Source organism: Pinus tabuliformis, chromosome J (assembly GCF_031772625.1).
Source record: "Pinus tabuliformis cultivar Carrire ecotype Pingquan chromosome J, CPIR1, whole genome shotgun sequence".
NCBI lineage: Eukaryota > Viridiplantae > Streptophyta > Pinopsida > Pinales > Pinaceae > Pinus > Pinus tabuliformis.
Genome location: NC_142295.1, coordinates 544,445,785 through 544,458,696, shown reverse-complemented (window position 1 = coordinate 544,458,696; position 12,912 = coordinate 544,445,785).

Here is a 12,912-nt window from a genome sequence, read left to right as displayed (position 1 = left end):
TATCACTTTGACTCTTAATCTGAAGGTCAAATTGTTCCCATTCTTTGATCAACACTAGATCAATATTAACATCTGTGTCCAACTATTCACTAGCTTTTTCGCTTGTCCCGGCCTCAACAGAAGTTTTCTCTTTGTCCTACTCTGTGATTTGCTTTGTTTGATGTATGATCGGTGTAGTGTTCAACAATAATAGTGCTACTGACTGAAGCCTTTGTACCATGTACTGAATGAATTGGTCCATTTTTCCCAGTCCCAGCTTGATCTTTGCGAGATGGCTCACTTTGTGCAAATGTCTCTACTGATCTGAAGAAGTCATCAAATTCATCTTTTTCATGGATGAATTGCTTAACCTTTACCTTAGTAGTAAAATTATAAGCCACTTTATTTAGGTCATATTGTCTTCTGGGAATAAAAACTACGTTCAGGCCCCTTATTTTCTTAGCTTCAGCTTGTGCATGCTTGTAGTCATGCAACGAATAGATACCGCATCGGATCGAAAAGGCAGGCCATAACTGTTTCTTGGCGTCTTTGAGATTTTTTGTAAGGCCCTTTTCAACTGTCTGACAAGCTATTTCCCTAGCCAGTAGTTTATCCGGGACATATAGAGGAAGGACATGTGGATCAGTGATACTACCATAAACCCTAACATATGTAAACAATTCTTCCCCAAACCAACTGCCGATTGAAGTTAGATCGACGCTAGCTTCCTCAGACAACCGAGGAGCTAGTCTATTAAAGATGGACTGATGAATGGGTAGGATGAATCCATGGCAAATTTTGTAAAATTGTTTCTTATATTGCTTTTGCCACAGGTCTTTATGGTAAATATGGATAGGGGTTGGGTCATGCATAGTCCATTTCCATCCCATGATGGGAAAATAAGAGTTAAAACAAATGGTGTCAACTATATATGTGCTCATATAAAATGGGGGAACCACTCAAGTGGTAACAAAATTGTTCTTCCTATAATCAAGTATTTGGACAACCATTTTATCTAATAGAATGGTTGCCAAATCCATCACATAAGAATTCAAAGCCGCTTCTATTAAGGGATCCATTTCAAGGGAAAACTTAGGGGAATTGGGGCTTCCAAATAATCTACACATCATTGCGGTAGCATAACAATATGGAGATGCTAAAGAGTCCACAAAATACATACTCGATGAATCGTGCTTGTGTTTGTTAGGGAAATGCCTCCATTGTTTGATGGGGTCGAACTCTACTTCATTTTCCTTCGTGAAAGCTTCAAGGAATGATTTGTTGTAGCACTTCTGAGGCTCTAGCAGATGATACATTTTCTTCAAATCCTCAGGCTTGAAGGACCCAAATATTCTCCCATCAGATGTGAAGAGTGTTCTATCTGTTATGTTGATACCTTCAACTACCCATTTTACCATGTCATTGTATGGCAAAATCTTTGCACAGGCCGCTATTCGGTGAAGGAAAGAATTGGCTAAATCACTAAGTGTATTCTCTGACTCTGCAGGTCCGTCAACCGTTGCCTGTCCTTCTGTTACCTTTGGGTTTTCCTTTTCTAGCATATCATATATTCCTTCCCATGAAATCTTCCCACAGTCCTGGCATGTCGTATCTGAGATTAACACAACCTTTCTCGTTCCTTCGGCTACTGCAGGGGAAGCTTTCGTCTTTCGAGCCTTCTTTGTCATTTTGGCTGGCTGCATACTTCCTGATTCAAATTGCAATTATATGAAACAACAAAGAGTGATAAACTTAAACCTTCATAGTGGCTAATGCTTGAACATATAGTGGTGATAATAGTACAGTCAAAGATCAGGGCAGGAGCATTTGGTGTGAAAGATTTCGTATTATGAATTAATCTTAACATGCAAGACAAAATCTTTGAAGGACTGAAGTCATTATTGTTCTTAATGCCTCACAGTATTGAATGACGTCAAACTTAAATGCTTCAATAAATAGATCACATTACATTCTTCCCAAGGTCTAATTAGAACGCATGCCATCAATATGCCGATTTTGTGATGAGCGATTTCAATATATATTATTTTAATATTTTGAGAGCCATCGCATATCACAAATCAGGAGGTGTAAGCACCATGTTCTAAAATCCTTTAGAATTTTTGCGATTGTGATGCATGATGACTTGGCACAAAGAGTTGGGGAAATCCTTATTTGCCCGCTCGCATAATATTTTCTTTTTATTATCACTTTATTTATTTTTTAACATCACATCGCATTCCCCGGAAGTGAATCTTATCTATTTTTGTTGGGATTGTGATATGTGATTATAACATATTGCATCGCAAGTTTTCAAGTGTGGCTTCATATGGTTTTTAGCGATATGCGAGATGCGAGAACCTTATCGCATCGCAAAGTTTCAATGGCCCTTTACAGCTTATTTGTTGAAATTGGTGAGATGCGATATGCGATAGTTTTATCGTAATCGCATGTTCACCGATGAATTGTTTTAAGAAACATAACGTTTATGATTGTGCGATAACTTCGCATTTCTACACTAATATTTAGATTAAATGCCTTTGGCCTTAAGCGCATGCAATGTGTGTTGTTTTTAGAGGGTTTTTTGAAGCACTTTTATTTTAAAAACGAGAAACAAAGAAATTGATTTATATATAAAGGTTTTATTGTTTTTTATAAATTAAAGGGGCCCTATTTCTTATTTAGCATCTAAGAATAAAATTAAGAAAAATTTGAATTGGGGGGGGGGGTTGTTGTATAGGACAACAGAATCAACAATTGAAGAAAAGCAGACTAAAAATAAAAATACTATTGTACCACAAGAACCTATCGATGATATTGTTGTTACACAAGAAACAACAGTTGGGATAGAGCAATAGGAGGAATAAAGTGATCAGAAGGAGGATGATGAAACAACATTTGAAACAACTCACGTTAAATTTGAAGATTTGATGAGGGTACTAGAGCAGTGAGAGAAGTTAGTGCTCTTTCCCAAAGATGAAGTCATCTTCCCAAAGCATCACGAGGAAATAAGATTAAGAAGGAGTGGGCTGAAAAATTAAGAATTGCAGAATTTATGAAAATTCATAAGGAGAAGAATCAAGCAATGAAACAGATGAAGGAAATGCAAGGAGAGGTAAGGTTGTTACAACAATAAAAGGAGATTATTCATGAGATCATTAATGGTTTATTGTGCAGTAGGCTTCCTTCTCCTTCTTATCCTTTATATTTGCAAGAAAAACATTATCTCTTCCAATTAACAACCTTAAAGGAAAAGTGACCATATAAGACAAAGGAGATACACGACTTCTTGGAAACATTTCAAAGTGCTAATTTCTTAGAATAATATTTGTTGTGTGAGTTGTACTTGCATGATTTCACTTTCTTTAGGGAAAAATCATTCAATTTGACACCCTATGTGGGAGATGTACAACTCAGGGCTTTTTTTCTTTTATGCAAAATCAGATAGGCTGGAAAGTTGCCCATGATACTATAACAATTAATGAATAATGTGTAGAACTATTTATTAGAGAAGAACCTGGTTCAAATGAAGTTTTTGCACAAAAATAAAATAAAATATGGTAGTTTCCAGCCACTAAGACATTGCTAATGGACCATCAAGAATCAGTTCTACGGAGATGTGAGATAAATATATAAGGAATGAGAATTGGTGCCTTAAAAGGAAGCAAGTTGAGATGGGATCTTTCCTGACAATAATTGAAGAAGGGAGACCCTTATTGTTATTAGAATTTTGAGCAAGCACTTTCCAAAGTTCATTAGTATGTTGACTGTATTAGGAGGAGTGGTGCAGGCTGGATAGGACTTAGATTCAAGTCTCCTCTTGTTTGGTTACCCACCTATCAGTATCAACATCCATATAGTATTACTGATAATTTTTGGGAGGTATAATTGGTTTGTTTTCAAGGATACAAGGTCAGAGGTGAAGACATGGCAGGAATATACAACCTCACACAACTTCATTCTCAGCATGTCAGGCATCAGTCACAAGAGTCTGCATGAGGAAACGTAGAAGCTTAAGTTAGGGGAGATGGTGGGTTACAAAATTGTCATATTTTTCCTACTTATTTTCATATTTATTTTATCCCTTTTTTACCAACATGACCATATCTTATTACTGTAACAACCCTTATTCATCTAAGTATGTCCTTTTTCACTTGTCGCTTTCTTAGTCCAATTCTACTTATAATTTGAAATTAGAACTATTTTCTTAGGACGATTTTATCATAAAACTAATGTATGGGTTGTTTCAGGTTTGGATGTCTTTTGAAGCTTGTTTTTAGAGGATTACATTTCATTTCCTTTACTGATTTGGATTAATTAAGGTTTCGGGAGTTGTTGTTGTTACACAGACAATTGCTTAAGCATGTGCTTCCTTTCCTAATAAGACTGGATCTAGGAGCACATCAAAGTCAAAATAAACAACTCATCACTTGGAGATATTTGTGGAGTATTCTGATTATTTGGTTGAGATCTTTTGTAACATCTATTTGTAATTATATTGTTATAGTTTTACCCCTTCCATGGAAATCATTGTGCAATTGTTAAGATATCATTTTATTTTAAGATCACATGAGAATCAAAAGATTATCATGATGATCTTCTCATTATAATCAAGATCTCTAAAAGAGAAGATTGTTTTCCTGCGAGGGCTAGAGCAAAGAATTGGAGTATAAGATTAGAAAGGGGAAACACCAAAGCTCTGTAATCCTTATACTTTTATTAATGAAAATATCAACTTTGTGGTTCAATAATTTCCTCTGAGTAGTTTGTGTCCTTTTTAGTACACCAACCCCTGCTAAGGAGGAAGGGCCCTCCTTCTTAGCACGGATCACTGGTTAGTTAGAGTGGAATACATAATTGCATAAAATATTTCTCAGTGATTTGATTGTTGTTACAATTAACTCTGTGTGTAATTTAATTAATTGTATTAAGGTTTGGATGGTGTGACAATTTAATTCCTGGACTGATTCCTTAGTTTAGTGTGGCAATGAATTTTTTCTTTTTTGTTACAATTTGGATTGCACTTCCTTTTATGTCTGCAAATTGAAAGAGTGATGGTTTTAAAGAGTGCTGTAGGAGTAACTGAATGACAAATTGCATAAATATTTCTTAGTTATGTGATTTTTGTTATTGTTGTTGTTACAATTAATTTTGTGTGTAATATAATTAATTTCAATAAGCTTTGGATGGTGTGACAACTTAAGTCCTGGACCGTACTTCCATCATTTTAGTGTGGTAGTGAATTATTTGTTTTGTTGTTATAGTTTAGATTGCACTTCCTTTATGTGTGTAGATTAAATGAGTGACAGTTTTCAAGAATGCCATGAGTTTAGTGTGGTAGTGAATTATTTTCTTTGTTTTTATAGTTTGGATTGCACTTCCTTTTATGTGTGCAAATTGAATGAGCAATGGTTTTCAGGAGTGTTGTGAGAGTGGTTGAATGATAAAGTATCTTATTCTGCAGTATTTCTTCACATTGAATATGTGTGGAGTGTGTAACAAATTTGTTGATTGTTGAGAGTGTGTGTGCAACGACTTTGGGTTGAAATTATTTTATATTAGTCATCATTTGCCTTAGCATAGACTTTGCACGACAGTCTTATAAAAATTAAAGCCTACCTGGATTGATAATTAAATGTAAGAGCGGGTTGACCAACATTAAAATGAAAACAATATAAAAATAATGAAGTTAACAAAGTTATTCAAATCATTTTGAGATATGGGCATTAATATTTTATTAACTTTTGTCTTCACAAACATATGTTGATACAAAATGAATGGAAGAAGCATTCAAGTAATCCTAATTTTTTTTGCCAACAATTAATACCATATCTTGAACACTTTAATGATATTGCAATAGGTAATTTGTATTGACACAAATAATACTGAAGCATTTCAAAGTTTAGGCTATAAGAATCATCATTTTTTAAACATGGATTACAAATAATTCTGAAAATTTAGAAGTCTTGGTCATTAACATCATTGTCTACAACAATGTCATCTAGTGTATCATTATCAATGTCCATATGATCTTTCAAGTAGTTAATATTATCATCATCCTCGTCTTGACTTGCATCATCTTCATCATCATTGAAATCTGACTGTAGACCATCCATATTGTTACCAAATGTATTTGGATCATCATTTTCTATACCATCCATATTTTTATCTTTTGTAACATCATGTAACTTTGTATTAATGTTGTCTTCTTGTGCCCAAATATAACCATCTTCAACATCATCATGGATGTCAATTTCTTCGATGTTCTCTAATCCCTCTCTCTCATTTTTTTGGCCATCATTGTTTTGCTCAATATCCACTAATGCATCATCAAATACTTTCCTTAAGCTTGGATCATAAGGCATGGGAAATATCCATTTCGGGTCCAAAATATCTTCATAGAAAAATACATGCACATGAACGAGTACATACATATATTAGATGCATGTTATAACAATTTTATTGATCAATAAACACATGTATGTATTCGCAATAAACAATGTATTAATAGATTATTGAGCACTACCACTTCTAATTCATTGAGTTAAAAAAAATTACTTGCTCACAATGAATTGGTAGAACATAAGGCTCTTTATCCTCTAGTAGGATCTTTGAGGAATCTATAGAAAACAATCCACTATGGGTATCATGTCTTCGTGTCCTCTCAAATGCTTCATACCATCTACACTTAAAAATACAACATTTAAAAGAGAGGTAATCTAACTCAATAATTTCTTGTATTTTCCCAACATATTATAGATTCCCTTCAATAATATTCTTATATTTTGAGCTTGATTGATTGGATTGCTTGAAGTCAACCATGATGCCACAATCAAAGGATTGTCTCTTTACATCTACATATTCTACATGATAATGTCGACCATATGCCCACATTGCTAGATATTTCCTTACCTGTGAAAGACCATTTATTTTGGTTAAAATAAATATAATGATGGATATTAAAATAGTTAATATTGTCAAAACTGTAAGGAAACAAAATTATGTAAAATTCCAGTTGTACCTTTCTTTCACATCCTCTAGACATGTTGATTTCATCTTCTATTATGTTTGAATCTATACCTACATCTTCTATTTGATTTTGAATTTTTTAGTAACCCATTCTAGTGTGAAAGCTTTGGCCCATTCCCCTTGTAGATCAATAGGAAATGGGGTATTCCTTGGATTCGATCTCTTAAATTTTCTCCTTGCTTCTAACACTTCATCTCTCTTTTTATCATACAAATCAATCCATTTGTTCATAAAGTCCATGTGGTACATAATGGACTTGTTGAGTATAGCACTTTCGTCTGCACCTATTACATGTCAACATGCTTATTTGAAACTCCAAAGTCCATGTTGTTAATTTGGCAAATAAATTACAGAGCAAATTAATTATCACAATAAAAAGAACCATAATTACATGAGTTTACTTACGAAATTATTTTTGAACACCATTAGATTGTAGTTTTTCTCCATCAATAATATCTAATGCTTGTTCTTCATCCTAGACGCGTGGCCCGTCTTCGAAATCCTTACCAAAGAATTCACATAGGAAGAAAAATTCTTCATTCAATACATACCCTTCATCCATGCAACCCTCTCGATGTGCCTTTTTTTGGGCATATATTTTTATAGTTTTCATATACCTCTCAAAGAAAAAAATCCACCTCGTTGATATGACACCCTCCAATTCAATGTCATCGACTAGGTGTATAAGTAAATGGACTTGTATGTCCATGAAACTTGTAGGGAGATCCTTCTTAAATACACATACAATTTCTGCAATTTCTTCTTCCATTTTGGCACTTCACATTCGTGGATATCCTTGGATGTCACCCACCTAATATAAGAATACTAAATTAGTATGAACCTTTAGAAAAAAATTAAAATGCAATATAATATCTCTATGTCTCTCACACATGAACATTTCATACCACATACCTTGCAAATTATGTCAATCGACTTATGGCATTCCTCAAGTCAACAGTAAGACATGGATCACCCCTGATTGCCAATGGCATGATATGCTATCAAACACATTTATCAAAGATCATCATTAGTTATTTTTGTCACACAACATAATATCATAATATATTTAGTACCTAATCAATTTTAGCAATAAATGTTAAATGATGATATATAATACCTTCATAAAATTATGAAAATCATGTGTTTTAAATTCTATGATATGTCCATCAACTGTAAAAGATTTATTTAATGATGACCCATAGCCAATAGGTGTCCTTATTGAACATATGACATTTTTTAGTTGGTCTAGCTCTTTATTTTTCAAAATCCATGGAGCTTCTGCATATTTTTCATTTTCCCTGTTTGGCCACAAATGTTTTCTATCAAATTTTGTATGCAAAAGAGAAATATCTCTCCTCGAAGACAAGGTGTCCTTTTTGCCTGCTATATGTTGAAAAATTGAATCTGGGACATTTTTGAAGATGTGCATGGGATCTAATAGGTGAGATATTAATAGATCCTTCCAATATGGGAGCTCATAAAATATAGATTTCCTTTTCATCCCTTTTGGAATCTTAATTACAACTTGTTCTCGTTCTTCAATAGAATCACCACCGTAAAAAAAATCCGGCCAAGATTTCAATTCAACATCTTCATACTTCTTAATCCAATTAGTTGGACCCATAATCATGGGAGGGTCTTTATTTTCAACTTTTCCATCAAATTTATTCTTATGGCGGTTTTTGAACCTATTATCTAGTGGTAGAAAAACCCTGTTGTTTGCATAAATAACTTTATGAAGATATTTATAATACTGCCCTTGAAATTGTTCTTCACATATTGGACATCCAAAAATCCCCTTTGTTTGAAGCCCTGCAATTCAATAATGTTAATAACATCAAAATAATAGTACACAACTAAGTATTAATGATGGGATGACAATAACTTATCAGTGTAAATAGGTAAAAAAAAAATATCTTACCGAAACAACAATAACCATGTCTTGGGAAATCACGAATAGTCCAACATAGCACTCCATAAAATATGAATGACCTATTTGATGGAGGACATGATATGTCATACATTCTCATGCCTTTCCATAGCAGTTACATCTCATCCATGGGGGAATATTGTATACTATCAATCTAACTGGCCAAACACTATAATTTAAGCTCACAAAAGAGAATGGGCACAATCCATCAATTGCGAGACCAAACCTGATACTACGGTGTTCATCTTCAAATTTTGTGGGCCATTTTTCCTCTATGTGTTTCAATGCTTTGGAGTCAGCCGGAAGTCAAATGAATCAATCTTTACTCCTATTCTTTGCATGTCATTCCATCAATTGAGCAAGTGATTTGCAACGAAACATCCATTGAATTCTAGGTACAATTGGCATGTGATGTAAAACCTTCTTTGGAATTGTAGGACCTTGTACGTCCGTACGATATCACTTCTCTTTGCATACAGGGCATTCTACCTTGTCTTGATATTCATCTCTGTATAAAATGAAATAATTTTTACATGGATGAATTTTCTTATATTCAATCCCCAACTTAACCAACAAATAACACGCCTCTCTACAAGTTGATGGCAACACATTCTCTTCAGGAAAAATTTAGTTTTTAGTGCCTTGTAAGATTGCCAAATATTAGATCAACTGAATGTTTGACTTATGATGAACATGTTTGATATGTCAATATTCTATATTATGACTATTCATATACAATATATGGTTTTAAAATATCCTTAAGGAAATATAAACAAAGTTGATGAATGTTTATGAATTGCATAGACCAATTGACAATGCATTGTAAGAAATAGATTTCAACTCACATCAATAGGGTGGTGAATCCTTTGTCTAACCAAACAAATAGTGAGTTGATGTCTAATAATATTAATGTGCATGCCAGTTTTGAGGTTCTACTTGCGTCTGATTTGAACACGAGTGTATTTTCTACTTGCTTGATGCAGTCTTTCAGCAGGTTGTTATCATCAACATTATGTTGGTGGTAATTACCCATGTTCTCATCGTTACTGTCAACCATATGATCATTATTTTCATCATTGTTTCCATCCCAAAAGAAACCTGTAAGCATCTCATTCAAGCCTTATTCATGCATTGAATTTTCACTGTAATGCTCATCACCATTAAGGTCGTTAGATGGTAGCATAATGCAGTCATCAGTGTATGCGAATCTTGTTAGCTATTCAAATTTCTCATGTGGTAGAGTTCTCTTTAAATATGCTCTTTTCTCCATGGTATGGTTTAAAGTATGATTTGGATCATCCTGTCCAAATCTTAATAGCCCAATTGGATCATCTTGGGTATTAGTAGTCATTCTTTCATCATCATATTCTACCTATTGACAAACACAACCATTATTTAATGTTTGGCAAGAATTGGATAGATCATAAATGTATCAATTTCAAAGAAATATAATCAAATATCACTTAACAAATCCCATCCCATGTACTATATTCTTGACCAACCTCTTCTTCAGTGGAATTATTTGTTGTGTTTGAAGTATCCATTGTCATATCTTCTTCCACCCAGTGTGTTCTTTGTGATTTAACAGTTTTAGGTCCATGCCCATATGTTTTTTTCTTTTGCTTGAATTCTTAGGATGTGCACTTGTTCCAATATCCATCTGAAGTATCAACAACATGGATTAATTTATTTTGAGGTTGGATAACACACTATAAATTCTAATAATACCGTGAAAAGGGATGGACGTATCACAAAATGCTTCCCAAGTTAAGTCAAAAAATTGATAATTACTTGATGTCCTATGACATTTGTTGTGTCCTTATTTAATATGACATGATCTATTGCCATGGCCTCGTCTTACCCCTATAATACATAACACAGTCAATGATGTTTATTACACAAATTATATCATTTCAACCAATAAGTTATCCAACACAAAACCTCACTTTACTCATATATTTGACATATTGATATCATGTTTTCGATTTGAAAAAAAACAACATATTTTATATAACTTTATCTCATCTATGTTGTAGTATTTGTGAATTCATAAACACCATCCTCCTTTGGTTGAGATTTCGTTGTCTCCTTACCTTTATTGTGTTTGCATATTTCCTATCTGATTCTATGGCCACCCACTTTTCTCTCATTGATTTAGTAGGTTTACATCATCCATGTCCTCTATGCATGGCCTCCTCTAGAACCTACATGTAATACACAACAATTACATTAGTCACATAGCATATATGCACTTCGTTGTTACTCCATCCAATTTTCTAAACACACAATTGATTTAAGATCAGTTAGTTTTCATTGGACCTTTCTAGCTAAAATGCCCCTATTTTCATTATATACCCTTTTTGTTAATTTTTATTCCCAATATGATGACATGACACAACTGTTATAAATCTTAGATGAGTATTATGAAAACTAATGGACTACTCTCTTTTTTCATATTTTCATTTAACTTAATTCAAACCCTTCATCCATAATTTTAAACCACCAAATATCTGCATTTTTGTATATTTAAATTTAAAAAGTCCTTTGACCTTATATGTTAGAGAATATATTATTTTCAAATTTTGATTTTTAAGTCTTCTAAATGAACTCAATACATAGTATAATAATTAGTATAAATTAACTTGTGGATGAGATATATTTTCAACGCCACCATCCACCCTATAAAGGAGTAAAGAGTGAGTGGTAGGATCGAAAATGTTTGTGTCACATGTATACATAATCACTAAGAAACACAACCTTTAAAGGTGAAAATGTGTGTATGTGACTATAACTAGTGGATTGTTACATTATGAGTCATTGACTATTAAAATAAAATTAGAAAGTTTGAAATCACACCAAATTCATTAGTGGGCTAGGAAAATATGACATAAAACACCCTTCATTGTAGGGTCAAAACACCATTTATAGGGCTTTACATCAACCAACATTTCAGCTTATCCCATGTGCCTATGCACATTGCACATCCAATATTGGTATTCAACTAGCACAACCACATTAAAAAATGTGGTTGATAAACGTTGATAGGCGTATATTAAGCACATTTATTAATATTTATATCAACCACATTTATTAATATAATAATAATAATCATTAATATTATAATATAATTATAATTATATAATAATAATAATAATAATCCCATGTGCCTATGCACATTGCACATCCAATATTGGTATACAATTAAACCTCATAAAAAATGACAATAACATGGAAGCCTCCCACATTGACATTGCAAAGTACAAAGATGACAACGAATACAAATTAGACCAATTCAAAAAAAAAATAAAAAAAAAATCCGCCAATCTATAATTGGCGGGCACAATTGTGTATCCCAACTTTTCAACCAAAAAAATGTAGTACATTCACCATATTTCCATTCTAATACTCACCAATTGTAAATCGTTGGAGATTTGAAGTTTTGTGCGGAGTTGGAGTAGACCAACATCAGAGCAATGCATTGAGGCTATGAAATAAAATACCTAATCGATTAGATCTTTGCTGATGGTGGGAAGAGATATTGATGGACTTCTCCTCCCCTGTTATGGATTTCAATAAAAAAATTGATTTGTGGGTGTGATTCAGCCTCTAGTAGTCACGAAATCAATTTGTGCATCTCATTCACCCCCTACCAGAGATGAAAATCAAACCCTTTTCCATCCATTTTTCACTACTAGTGTTTAAAACAATTAGAGGGAAGGGAGAAAAATTAGGGAGTAAAGAGAAGGGATTTTCCATAGTGTGGAGGAAAAAATTCGCCCTAAGACGCCAAGAAATATCAAGCAACAACAGAGGGAAACGAGCAAAGGGATCTGATTATTGTAAGAATGAGGTATTTCATACTCAATTACAATGTAGATTTGCATTTTCTCATGAAATTTTAACCAAGATCACAAGAGACAAACCTACTCTACTGCTATGTAGAAAGTAATTCACAATCTAGAACAAAAAATTTAGAC